This window comes from Lissotriton vulgaris, chromosome 2_1 (assembly GCF_964263255.1).
Source record: "Lissotriton vulgaris chromosome 2_1, aLisVul1.2, whole genome shotgun sequence".
NCBI classification, from domain to species: Eukaryota; Metazoa; Chordata; class Amphibia; order Caudata; family Salamandridae; genus Lissotriton; species Lissotriton vulgaris.
Window position 1 is genome coordinate 1,662,820,770 of NC_141687.1, and position 14,058 is coordinate 1,662,834,827.

The 14,058-nt window shown below is 46.9% G+C and overlaps 1 protein-coding gene across 2 annotated transcripts in view; it reads left to right on the forward strand.

Annotated features, from left to right (window-relative positions):
• Positions 1-13,533, forward strand: part of LOC147733036 (interferon alpha-inducible protein 27-like protein 1) — a 66,264-nt gene extending 52,731 nt beyond the window's left edge. For both annotated transcript variants that reach the window (XM_086957596.1, XM_086957595.1), the window contains exons 6-8: positions 1,698-5,942; positions 11,926-12,827; positions 13,321-13,533. The gene's annotated coding sequence lies outside the window, so the exon portion shown is untranslated. The remainder of the gene's footprint in view (positions 1-1,697; positions 5,943-11,925; positions 12,828-13,320) is intronic.
• Positions 13,534-14,058: the final 525 nt, after the last annotated feature.

Here is a 14,058-nt window from a genome sequence, read left to right on the forward strand (position 1 = left end):
AGAGAGGCGGGATAACTGGTGACCGGTGATTTGATGCTGGTGTTCAGTGGGGCATTTGGAAGCGAAGTGTTTGCTGGAATGAACGCTGACAAGGTGGTTGGGTTCTTAGCTTTGTCGCAGGAGTATTAATGGGGAGGCAATGCCTCCAAAGTGTCATGGTAAGGATCGGACAGGACAGTGACTACAAGTTAGCCAAAAAGCTGGGCTTAAACACCCAAGCTCCATCCTGAGTCACTGGCTAGTGTTCCCCTTGGGGGTCTTAACCCTTCACCCCTCAATAGATGCTACCTGGGTTGGGGTGATAAGGCCGAATTAATGGACGACCATGTTGAGTCACCACATTAAGGCCACAAACCCAGCAGATAGGTCTAGACACCAGTCAGTCTCCAACTTCATGCTGGCTGTATACGGGTGTGAAGACGACATTAATTCTGGGCCTTATCTTAGCAAAGGAGCCATGGCTATCGATTTCAGCTCTGTACAAAACTACACAATGCATACATTCCTTAGTACGTGCCTTAATGAGGTGGTGAAAGCGGGGACGTTGTCTTCAAAGGCATGGTATCATCCAGCAAGCGATGTTGCTGTTACTCTGATAGGATAATGGCACAAGGGAAGCCTCTAGGACTAGGACTAGGACAGCTTGTGTCACTGAATGTAGGTAGATCTCAAGGAACAGTGAACTAGGACCTAATCCTACTCTCCGTGACCGCGCAGGTGAATAAGCTGCAGGGCCTCGTTTGCCTGCGAATCACCAAATAAGGGCTTATGCGCGTCTTAAGAAGATTAGTTCTAGAAGGTCTAGGTGGCCTCCATCTCTGAAAACAATTTTTTGATTTACCCTCTTCGAAGTGGCACTCATGGCCTCTATATTTACCCACAATAAAGCAGATTGCACACAATATGTTGGTATGTGTTCATTTGTAAATGACTGAAGCCGACTCCACACAGCCCAAAATATCCAGGTGGAAACAGAGGCCTACATAGATTAGAGCTCATGGGACACTGCATGCACCACACCTCACCCTTTCATCCATGGCTCATATTATGATTTAGGTTTACTGGTCCTCATGTCCCTCAGATTGACAGAGAACAACACTCTATCCTGGGGACCTCATAGATCCAAGGAGGGACATGTGACTGTAGAGGTCCACCACACACCACATAATGTTACATTACGTTTTTAGAAGTTGCACTATATAAATCTTCATTTTACACATTCGAAGAGTTAATTGACAGTAGAATGTTTATATTTGATCTGTTTCTGTTTTTGTGTGTGGGAAGGAAGGGCTATTCGACCCTACAACATGCATATACTCAGTCCTATTCACTTATAACATATATCCAAATTGTTTTATTTAAACTAAAAGACTATTTTTGGTAGCATTGCCAAATATTTGAGTTGTGTTATCCAAGAGAGAGGGTAGGCACAGATAGTTATTGGCAAGAGCTGAATCAGAGCCTGTGGCATAAATGCACAAGGACGTATTGCATCTTGCAGGTGGGTTTTGAACCTGGTAATGTTAACATTGTTGTAATGTACAACGCCTTGAGACCCTCACAGGTGAGTAGTGCGCTTTATAAACCCCTAATTGATTGATTGATATCATTATACATGAGGATTATACATTAGCTCATTTTGCTCTTAAAATACTAAGTACTGGATGCTTGTCCTCATTGACTCCGATCTTTTCTAGGTTGGTTGAGCAATCACAAGACAAACCCGGGAGGCCTAATGCGAAACTCTCACTGAACAGACGTCACAGCAGGAAGCAGCTGGACAATCAGTCATTGAAGCAAGGAACTCAGTTACTTCACAGTCTTGGAATTTCTTAACACAGGGTCTACTTTGGAAGCATAATTATGTAAAAATATTTGCAATGTCTTCATCATAAGAATAATATTGTTAAGGAAATTCTGCTTGTACTTTCTCATCTGAATTTTTACCTTCCCCTAGAGATTGGAGGACTTTTCATTACCAATGGCTTCAAATGAGATCTTTAGTCTTTAAGCTTAAGTTTGCCTTTAATTAATGTAATCATTTTTAAGGAATTTTGCATTAAGTCATTACGAACAGCAATAAACTCCATGTTTTCTGTTGCGAAGGAAACACAACTATCAAACCAAATGTCAGAGAACCATTTATTGACACAAAACATGAAATGTCAGGTCAGCTTCAAATGGAGACCACCATTATTGCAAATACTTTTTTGTATATTACATCTTACAAGAGGCCTCAATTACAAGCTCCCTGCTATTTTATACATATGCAAAGTTTACCACACCCAATAGATGACAGGTGCAATAAAGTCTTAATCTCCCACATAAATGTTGGCAGGTCAAACCTGCTGGAATTTAACGGGAGGCAAAGGCCTGATAAATATCACAACATGTGGATTTGGTGCTATAAGTACCAAAATCTGCATGTTATGCCCCATTTGAGGGCACATTATGGGATAGGTGCTATTTATCGCACCCGCTAAATTCCGAACCCTCGCGGTGTCAGATTTTATGGGGTGCCAGAAATACAGCATACTCTTGCGAGGCACTTATTATCGAGGCTCAGTCTAATGCGAACTCCTTCCTTCATATTCCTTCTCACATTATCATCAGTTGTGACAATCCCCTCCTGCTATATAACACATACAATCAATGCATGAACGATATTTCTCTCATCAATATCCTTTGAATTCCGATGGATACTCTTAGTCTTAACAAGAGATTCTGCACCTTTAAAACATCCACAAAATGGATCCGGAAAATTCTTCAGCAGTACTCGAGTGCGCTAGTAGATGGCGCTATGTGGCTCCTTGGTGACGCTGTGCTGCCCCGGAGGTGACGCGATCAATGCCATATGTAAGCATGTGTCACCCTTTAGCACTAACATCAATTCTTTCCATTTATGCGGATTCAGAGACCTGCTCCCAACTTCTTCAGTTTTCACAACCCCAAAATGTTTCACTGCATGCTAGCGAACATTGTCCTCACCAAAAGCGACAGGGTTCAAATCATGTTGAGACTGAAGAAAGCATATGTTGGTCATGACCTGTATGAGCAGGTTCTATGGTTCTTTGGCTCCAGGCACGACTGTAAGCCATCTGACAAGTTTGCCCTCAAGCATCGTAATGCGGTTTAGGGCCGAGAGGCAAAACTCTATGTTGCCGAGCATAGTAAGAGGTCACAGTCGAAGCATAAGTGCTGCTCATGTTCCAAGTCGTGGTTTTGAGTCCGCTCATGCAAAAACTCTACTTCTAGGTCACAGCCTTCCAGTTATTCCACATCTAAATCTTGACACAAGCACAAGAATGCCAAGGGGGACACAACACCATCATCCACACTCAAATTCTAGTAAGAAGGCACAAGAGCGCCATTATAAAGGATGCTGTCTTTTGATGTCCCCCGAGTGTGATCTGATCCCACAGTTGGTCCTGGCGTGCCCTGAATTGTCCAGGCTGTCATAAACCTCACAGCAAACAGTTGTGTTTGAAATGGCCAGGCTGAGGATCTTTGCTGTGATTTGAGATCCATCTGGAGTGCCTCCGGGCCCCAGGGAACCAGAGAGGTCTTCAGTTAGACACAGTTAAAAATCTGCTCCAAGTTCATCCAGACACTACAGACTGCAATAGCAAAGCTATTGGCACAAATATTGTGTGCAATACACACACCTGGCAATCAAGTGGATTTTCGGGAGTCACATAACTGTCCTTAATGGATATGCCCTTTAAAGGCTCCAGGCTGTTTGGAGAAAGGCTGGTTTGGCGCTAGAATGATTCAAGAATAGGCGTGCCACAACGCAATGCTTGGGGCTCTTGATGCCAGCCAAGCATTTTCTCCACCAATACAGCAAATTCAGAGGTTGTTCTAGGGGACCTTCTTAAAGACCACACCAGCTCTCTAAACATGTATTAAAGCACCCAGCCGAATCCTTTCGAGACCATGGGCGTGGCTCCAACAAAAATCATACCATGCAGCAAGGACATCAGTCTTTCGGTTCTTGCTCCCTTGCTGTCTACCAAGCTCATGTAGTTTGCCCTCTCAGGCACATAGTTGGAGGCAGAATACAACATTTCCTCCCTGGCATCACATTAGACTGACGGGTCCTAAAGATTGTTCATAGGTGCTTTGCCCTGACCCTTACCTCCTCCACACCCCACCGACTTTCGGAGGAGCACTCAATAATTCTAATGCAGTACGTCAGAGAGAGGGTGACAATACTACTCACAGTACTTCACATTCCTAAGAACTTCCTAAGAACTTTAGTCTGTTTTGGACGTCTACCCGCTAAACAACTTTCTGAGTAAGAACATGTTCAAAATGCTCACTCTGACTGAGATCCTGTCAGTTCCACACCAAGAAGACTAGACGACTTCCTTGCATTTCATTATACCCATCCTGAAATCCCACAGGCATTATCTTGAGGGGTTCAGGGTGGGCCAGGTACACTTTCAATTTATCCTGTTTTCCTTCGGCTGTACCCTGGCCCCACTGGTGTTCACAAAGGTGATGGTGGTAGTTGCAGCCCATCTCCAGAGGTCGGGAGTCACCTCTGGAGACAGTCACACTTCTAAAATTGTTGGGTTTCACCATCAAGGAGTTGAAAGGCCACCTAAGCCCCACACAAAGCCCTCCATTTACTTGGGCACTCCTGAATGCTGTGACATTCAGAGCCTTCCTCCAGCGCAGGGAGCCCAGGACATTCAGGATATGATCCTGACATTTCTGGATTGGTTCTAGATGTCAGAGAGGATGGGTCTGTGGCTTCTTGGTCTCCTGCCCTTGTGCATCCTTCTCATTCTGAATGCCAGATGGCACATATGGGCTCAGCAGTGGAGCAGCAGATCCCATTTGACCAAGTGTCAGAGATGCCCCTCAGACTCCATCTAGATATCGCAGGAGACAGTATAGAGTCTTCAGCGGTGGCAGAAAAACATCAACCGTATCTGCAGCAGGCCTCTCTCTCTTCCCCATCCAGAATACATGGTGATGACAGATCACTGCTGGGTTGATGGGAGGTGAAATTTGGGAGAGGGTGAGATCAGAAGCCCAGGACTCTGGCAGGAAGCTGGAGCCATATAAATTTTCTGGAGCATCAGGATATTCATCTGGCCCAGAAAGCCTTTCTACTGTCCGTCAAAGGGAGACTGGCACAGGTGATAATGGACAGCAGAGCCGCCATGTAGTAGTGTAACAAGCAGAGCAAAGTAGGGTCCTGGATGCTGCGACAGGAGGCCCTAGTCATTCCTATAACCTGCAAGACCATGCAGCGGGCTCAGTGAAAGGTTGTTTGTCTGCTCGTTTGGCCTCCTGTGTTGGTCTGACCAACCGTATTTAAGTCGCCAATTATGCTATATTTTATCAAATGTTTGACTCTCAAACAATGAATTATGCCCCAATGGCATCTGAACTTGTTCTTGATGTTTCTCACATGCACACCCTTCAAGCATATGCACATCTGTTCTTTAAGGATATTAGGTTTTTTATTATTTTAGGTCCTGCTGCAGGAGTGCCACTTCTGCACCCACCTCCACAATTTTAGTTTTCAAAGCCTGCCATGAGGATTGAACGGCCTGCGATATAACGTCAGTCCTCCAATTAAGGGCAATCCGTTCTAGCTCAGGGTATATATTTCCGAGCTCAAGTCACCTTGTTTCCAGCAGATAATGATTCAGCAATCCGAATCAGGTTTCTGCATGCAGGAATCATAAAGCAGGGTATTAACCTTGAAATCAGTAGTCTCCCAATTGAATAGGAAGGGTTGGCATGTATATCCAAGTGCGTCTGTGAGAGCCTTCTGCACTTAGTTGATAAGTATTATATGTTGTGGGTGCTATAGGAGCTTTATGAGAATCGTTTGAGAGAATCTGAGTGTCCAATGCATCTGATCCATTATGGAAAAGTGTTGACAGAGGCATTAGACACTGCCCTTTTACTTAAGAGACAGAGTGAGAGCCAGAGAGAGAGTGATTGTAGTAGTAGTAGTAGTAAGCTTTATTTCGATATAAAAACATATCATAAAAGCAGTTCATTGCATTAGAAAAAACACGATTATACAATTACACAATATAAAAAAGCCTACAAATCAACAGTGGCATTTAGAGAAAATGAATTATTAGCCCAAAAATTTTTTTTAAGAACAAGTACAGGTAAAAACACATTACTGTAACAGCTGTTTCTTTGCAGTTCTTATCCGCCAAGCCCAGCCCAGAAATTTAGCCATACAACAGGCAAAGAAGGAGCGGGCATGTGAGCGCAATATGCGTAGGGCTTCCAAATGCGATCTAGTGCCCAAAGTCCTACATAAAGGCTTCAACCATCTCAACCTGGGCACTGTATAAGCAGGGCACTCAACAACAGATGAGCAACGGACTCAACCCTTGAGTCGCAGAAGGGACAATAAGGTATAGTTTGGAATGTTGGTTTCCAGGTGGAAGTTAGCAACCCTAAGGGGAGTACTCCCACCCTAAATTTAAAATACAATGATCTGTCGCCCGAGTTATGGATTGAGTCCAGATAGGGTTCTCTAAAAGGAAGCTCCTTAACTAGCAGGAACTGAGCAACAGATTTACAATTTTTTGGGTTGCACAATCTCTTGTTATCCACCCATATCCAGTAAGCCTTCTTTAGCATTTGTTTTGAGGGCGCTGTTCTGTTGACCCAGGCGTCTCCTAAACCCAGCTCATAGAGAAGCAGCTTAACCTCCCTGAGCCAGGATACCTTATGCCAGCCTGGTAGGGATAGTAGTTCACTTAGGGCGTCTGCATAGCTACACAGCTCGGGGACGTTCCAAATCCTGGCCCATAATAAGAGGGGGCGTAACCTGGCTTGCTCGCAGATTGGGCGTGTGCCTGCATCTAGCAAGAGGGGGATTTTAGGGGTGCTGTGGGGTAACTTCATAAGATCTTTATGGAAGTTGTTTTCGAGGTGGGATAAGGTGTCAGCTCTCTGTACTCCCCACAGTTCCGCACCATACAATGCTGCGCTCACCACCCTTGCTCTATAAATGTCTAAAAGTGCCCCAATAGGTTTTAAAGATGAGGCACGTTGTTCTTTGAGCAGTGCCCCTGCAACCCTCTTGTGGGTCAGAAACACCTTCTGGTGGTGTGCCTTCCAACTCATGGTGTCACAGAGGCGAATGCCCAGGTAGTCAAATTCTTTGACTCTTTCGAGTGGAACAGAGTCTAAAGCAGGGGGAACAACAGATTTCCTGAGGGGGTTAAGGACAAGGAATTTGGTCTTGCTTATGTTTATGGACAGGCCCATGTTGTTGCAGAAGTCGGGACTTTCCTGCCAGCCAGGGATGGTGCATCCGACGGATGTTGAAGCAGATGCTCCACCACTCCGTTAACATAGAGAGAAAACAGAGTGGGGGCAAGCACACACCCCTGGCGGACGCCCCTATCTACAGGGATACAAGATGTTTTTTCTCCCTGGGTACCCCATCTAATCTGAGCGAAGTTGCTGTCATGAAACTTTATGAGCAAAGCCAACAAATAAGGGGGAATACCCAGCCCATTGAGGACATTCCACAATTGGGCTCGTGGAACTAGGTCGAAGGCAGTTCGCAAATCTATAAAGATTAGATACAAACTGCCCCCACCCAGCATAACCACTTTCCAATATATCATTAGAAGGCGAAATGTCTGCTCAATGGTGCCTGTCCCTGTTCTAAAACCTGCCTGGAAATCTGACAAAACCTGATTTTCTTCGGCCCACTGCATGAGTCTACCTAGTACCACCTTACCCGCAACCTTTTGTGTTGAGTCAAGCAGGCTGATAGGGCGATAGTTGGCTGGGTCGTCCCGGCAGCCTTTCTTAAAGATGGGGACGACCTCGGCGCCCCTCCATGAGTCGGGGAGAGAACCTCCCAGCAGGGCCTCATTCAAAAGTGAGGCAATTAATCTGCTCCATATTGGTGGATATTTCTTCAAGAGATCCCCAGGAATACCATCAGGGCCTGCAGCCTTATTAGTTACAATACAGCTGATTGCCCTTTCAACTTCCTCCGTGCTGAAGGGGCAGACATTAAATGAAGTACTAGCTGGGAAACTAGCCAGAAGACCCATGCTTGGTTGAGGTGCCCCCCGTGGAGCAGAGTATAGCTTAGCAAAGTGGGCAAACCAGACATCACCAGGGATATTACAAGTAAGCTGAAGATCAAGAGGCTTGTCCCTGGCTCTCAACAGGTCCCAAAACCCCTTGGAATCTTTCCTAGTGCTTGCCTCCACTAATTCCCACCAGAAACTATATTCATGAGCCTCCTTAGCCTCAGCTACAGTTTTTTTTATAAAGTTTCCTCGCAAGTCTGATATTGTCTGGATCCTTGCTTTTCACTGCGGAGATAAGTTCCCCCTTAGCAACCCGACATTTGGAGGAATACCACTTATCTCAAGCCCTAGAGGCACCTTTCACTACAACCCTTGCTCTGGATTGGGGTAAAGTAAACAGATCGCTTAGTGCCACAATAGTTTCTGTAAATATCGGTAGAACAGCTTGGCTGGTGACACCTAAGGCATTGAGGCGCGACTCCACTGCTGACATAATAGTCCCTGCTTGAGCCATCCTTTCCTCATCCGCTGCTGCTTTAGCCCACTTTAGGCGCCTGCCACAGTTTGAGGGTACAAGTTCATGGGAGGTTTTCCACTTGTGGGCCAACGTGGCTCGGTTCCCAGCCTGCCAAGGCGGAGTGAGGGTTAATGAGAGAGGATTGTGATCGCTATCACAAGACGCTATGACCTCCATGTCATGGTGGAACGACCACAGATTATAGTTCAGCATGATGTAATCTATTCTGGAGGTATGACCCATCCTGTTGTAGGTATGCGCGCCCATAGAATCCGATTTGGATCGACCATTAGTCGGTCTAAGGTCGTGTTCCATGCAGAGTGCATTGATGTCTACCGCACTCTGCGTCCATTTAGGGATCGGATCTAGGGTCAGGGTGGGGATACCTCTCCTTGTATCCTCATCCCAAGTGTCCAGAATGTCCTCCCTAGCCAATGGTTCAAAGCAGCAGTTGAAGTCGCCTGCAAGGAGAACATAAGAATCGATACTGCAGGCGGCTAGATCACTGATTAATCCTGTGGAGGGTAAAGATGATAGCCCACCCCTGGCCCCCCTTAGGTAAAGGTTAAAAATTTCTAACTTCCTTCCCCCCGGGCATGATATGGTTATCCTCTGAAGGTCAGGAGATTGAGTGGGCTTTTGGCTTGCACTCACACCTAGTGCGATTTTGACCCATATAAGAAGGCCTCCGGACGGGCGACCTTTGCGTCCATGCTGTTGGAAAGCAGGGACAAAGAAGGTTGTGAATCCCACTCTGTGCCTGGGTTCTAAGGACCAGGTTTCCTGCAAGAGGCAAATATCATAAGGGTCCAAGAAGGCGTTCCATTCAGGGATTTCAAAGTTACGGGCAAGCCCTGCCACATTCCAGCTTATAATCTTTAACAAAGGATCAGCTGGGGTCATCCGCCTTGAAGGGTTGACAGGTATAGCCAGAGTGGACACAGGGCCTGCCACCCCCGCAGCTGCTCTATTTAACCTTTGCGGTGGCTCGGTCTGATGATGGTTGTGAGCCATTGCTACACTGGTCAGCTTCGTGTCTATTGGGACAATCTGGGTGGGAAACAAGGAAATCATACGCGGTGAATCCACTCGTTCCACAACGACCTGGGGGCATAAAGTGCATGAAGTGTTCGATCCCCCCTCTATGGGCAAGGCATGTAGCATTCTGTCAGGACCTAGGGGGCTAGCAGCAGTAGGTTCAGACAACGCAGAAAAGGATTCTGAGTACCCTAGGACCTGTAGTGAAGGTGTTTTTTCCGCTGCTTGGAAGGCAAATTGCCTTGGACGTCAATCAACCTCCTCAAGACCACCAAACCTATTTGAGGTTGGGAAGCCATTCCAGTTTAAGGGGAAATCTTGGTGGGTAATTGGTTGGCTCCTCCACGTATGGTGATGTACTAGTGACCAATCATCTTCCCGAGTATGTTTAGGGCGTGGTGGATAAAAAAAGGACAATGGCCTAGGTATAACAGGAGAGCCTTCATCGATGGGCCAAGAGCAAATGTGGTGTGCCGTATGTGGGTCCTCAAAAGTCACCACTATGCAGTCCCCGGGACTAGTTTTCCTTGTGGGACCCACCCAGGGGATTCTACGTACCATCAGAACTCTGCTTCTATGGCCATTGGGAATTGGTCTATTCACATTGAGCCAATGCATTATCTTATTCTTCAGAGACCAGTGGTTCTCGTATTGACCATTTCCGATCTGGGGGACGCCCGTCAACACGACCACGTAATCGTTGGCCTCTGGAGGAAGATCAATATAGCCCCCTCTAAAATTGTTCTTAACAGGAGGAGGGCCCTGGGTTAGTTGTTGAGCCGCTTCTCTGGGAGGGGGTCTAGATGGGACAGCTGCATTGGGATTAACTGGTGGTTGAGGAATGGGGCGATTGGGAGCCTTAGGTTTAGAGGCGGTGGTAATATGATCCACACCCACGGTCCGCGGCTTGGGGGCCGGCCGTACAGGAGCTGGTACTGGAGGGGGATGTTGCGGGGCTTGGAGTATTTGGATTTGGGATGGTGGGGCAACTACAGGAAGACTTTGGTTTTCTAGACTTCTCAGGCCGAGAGTGGCCAGGGCAATAATGCTCTTTTCCATCTCAAGCAAGTTATTCTCAATGCGTGAGAGTCTAAGATCGAGGGGGGAAAGAAGTTTCTTAAGAGTTTCCCAAACGAAACCTATGAATTCCCCGTCATTCCTTTCTAGACCCTCTACGTGTAAGCCCGTGTCCTCTAGCATGGTGGGAGAAGAAGCAGTGTCTGCCCCTTCTTTGGCTCCCCCGCATTGTGGTTGTTCCCTAGGAGCACACCCTCCTATGGCATTAGATACAGGAACGTTAATCAATTTCAACTGTTGTGCTACCGCAATTTTAGCCTTCTTACGAGAGTAAGCAGGCCGAGAATTGCGTTTCCTTTTGGGTTGTTTGTCTTTAGTTAAGGTACATCTAGGTGAAAGCATTACAGGGGTGGTGGAATTGAAACTAACATCCTGTTTAGGAGAAACATTAAGTGGGTTCACTTCGCCTTTATGGGTTGGTGGTTCTAGGGCAGGGGAAAGAGGGGGAAGAAGCGGGGTGTGGTGAACATCGACCTGTGTGACTACACTATGAGGAATGGCTGGACGATCCGGGGTAACCGCTGTGGCTATGTGGCCCAGGGAGGATTTTTTGGAAAGTTCGATTACCTGAGACAATCTTCTTGCAGCTGCCAATTCCAGGGAGACACGAGTCTGAAGCTTAGAAATTTCTTGGTCTATGGCTATGTTAGTGCGGGTGATAAAATCATCCATGGGACCATTGATTGGCGGGCCACCCTTGGCGGCCTTACTCCGTGTTAACCTGGTGCTCATGCCTTAATTTCACAACCAGGGCAACCCCCTAGCTTAACAGTGGAGATAGGGCGGTAGAGTAGTTTGCCAATGTGAACTCAAACAAAGAAAGAAATATTGGGAAAAAGGACGAAAGAGGAGGGCCCAGTCCAGTCCTCACCGTCCTCGAACGGCCTCAAACGGCCCGCTCTTAGCCCGGTCTTCGCCCCGAGCTGCGTCCCGCGCTGTGGGAGTCTGGTGGTGTAATAAAGGGGGCGTAGTGGGCGGGGGGCGGGCCAGCAGGGAGAGCGGACCAGATGGTGACTCCGTGGTCTCGCAGGGACTCCTGGTTGCTGGAGTCCCCGCACGCTCGCAGCCCCGCCGAGCCTCGCGCCCTAGCCGCCGCCTTGCTGCTCGTTACCCCCGGTGAAAGATGCTCCACGCACTCCTGTGCGAAGCGGCACCCGCGGAGCGTGTGCGGCGAGAAGTAGGTCTGTGCCTGCGCCTCTGCCCTGAAGAACCAACAGCGTCTGGTCAGCTTTGCCTCTGGCCGGTTAGTGCAGCGAGTGATTGTATGAATTGAATAGATGTGCAAAAGATCTTCCTACATTACACACAAGTGTCCCAAAGTGTGATAAATTGTCATTCTGCACAGCAGGAGGGACAGTCGGCCTACAATCCAAAGACCTTATCAAATTGCAAAAGGGGAGGAGGCTCCTGGGCTCCACCCTATGACCAGACGGTTCATAAAACAGCACGGCAGTGCCTGACTCGCTGAGTGGTTAGTTTCTTGCTAATGTGCATTGATAGCAACTGAAGGCGACTGAATTTTACTGAAGACGAGCTAGCGTCATTTTTATGTCAGATTCTCCTGTAAAAGGCTGGAAGGATGTGGATGATGAACGTCAGTCTGATGCCAGAATCTCTAAAGGGTCACTAGCGTTGTTGCAGAATCAGATGCATGTTACAAACTATAAATGTCCTCTAGACCACGGACAAAGTCAGTCACGTGTTGGGGAACCCCTGAGAGGGATGGGCTGTGTTGAGCCAGGCCAGAATCAGCCCTAACTTGCATAGCAGCTGTAAAATTCATATAGAGGATCTTTAATATACCCGTTTAGCCCGCCGTAGAGGGCTATTCCGGCTTTTAAAGGCCCTCTCCAGCTTTAATGGCCTGAGCCGAAGGCAAGGGCCCTTAACAAGGGAGAGGGACTTTAATAGCTGGTAAAGCCCAGCTAGGAAGGGCTATACGGCTATTAGAACATTCTGCCACTAGAGGGCAGAATGTTCTAACAAAAAAAAACAAAGCCTTCAGGGAGTGCGAGGGGATTGGAATCCCCTCAGGCTCCCTGAAGCCTTTGTTCTCAGCCAGAGCTGTGAACAAAGAAACATTGGAATGTTGGAGCTCCAGGCTTATACCAGCTATTATAAGCCTAGAGCACTCCATTGTTTTCAATGGAGCTTACAACATTGCAATGTTCTAATATAGCCTTACAGCCCACCGTAGCGGGCTACACCGGCTATTAAAGGCCCACTGAATCGTTAAAGGCCCGAGCCGAAGGCGAGGGACTTTAACCCCTTCCGTGCTCCCGTCGGCCATTGGCCAACGGGAGCACTCCCTCCCCAGGGCTGCGAACGGCCAGTGGCCGTCGCAGCCCCGCCCACTTAATAGAACGCCCGCACTGCGGCGGAATAGCCGCCGCAGTTAAGGCGTTAGCGAGACAGCAGGATTTTAATAGCCGGTATAGGCCTGCTACGAAGGCTATACGGCTATTAGAACATTCAGCCACTAGAGGGCAGAATGTTCTAACAAATTAAACAAAGGGTTCTCGAAGCTCGAGGGGATATAAATCCCCTCGAGCTTCGAGAAGCCTTTGAAGAACATTAGAATGTTGCTCTGCGGGCCTTTACCGACCCGTAGAAGCAGGGAGCACTCCATTGTCTGCAATGGAGCTCCCAAATTCCAATGTTCTAATGGTATTGTCTGTGGCAACTGGTTAGTCATTATTATGCTCAATATGCAAATCATGTGTAGTTCTGCCTAATTGTTAATATTTCAGACCTTTACTGAATTCGTCACTGTTCCTAGTTTTTTTTTCATGATTTCAAAATGTGCCAAATGTGGTGACTGATTAAAAAATGTATCTGCTATGGATATTATAGGCACTGGTATCGAATTTGTTTATTTTTACTAAGCCTGCTTGATATGGTCATTATTTCAAATTAAGTTAGTTATGTTACTTCTAAAGATGTTTGATAATGCATATATTCCTTGCCCTCCCTTCCCTGTAATATTTCTTTCACGTCCTAGTATGAGAATGATTTTCTAAGAAAGTCATGGGACTGCTTAAACGATACCCTGTCAAAAAATCAGAGTTGGAGATGCAAGCGTCTTAAATTTCATTCCTCTGCCATAGGAGGTAACGCCGTGTGAAGAATGTGGTGCGAGGGTGAATTGGCTTTGCAATAGTTTACAAAATGCTCACACATAAAAGTGGACACGGCCACAGTCATTAGTTGTAGCACACCACCACATCGATCCAACGTATCATTCGAGATTGTTTGTGGTGGGATGTCTTTCAGGAATTCTTTATTTTTTATTTCTTTAAAGTTTCTTTTTATGGAGTCTAAACACAAAAAACAACAATGCAGATTCACGCGATAGCAATGTTCACTTTCATTTTTGACATT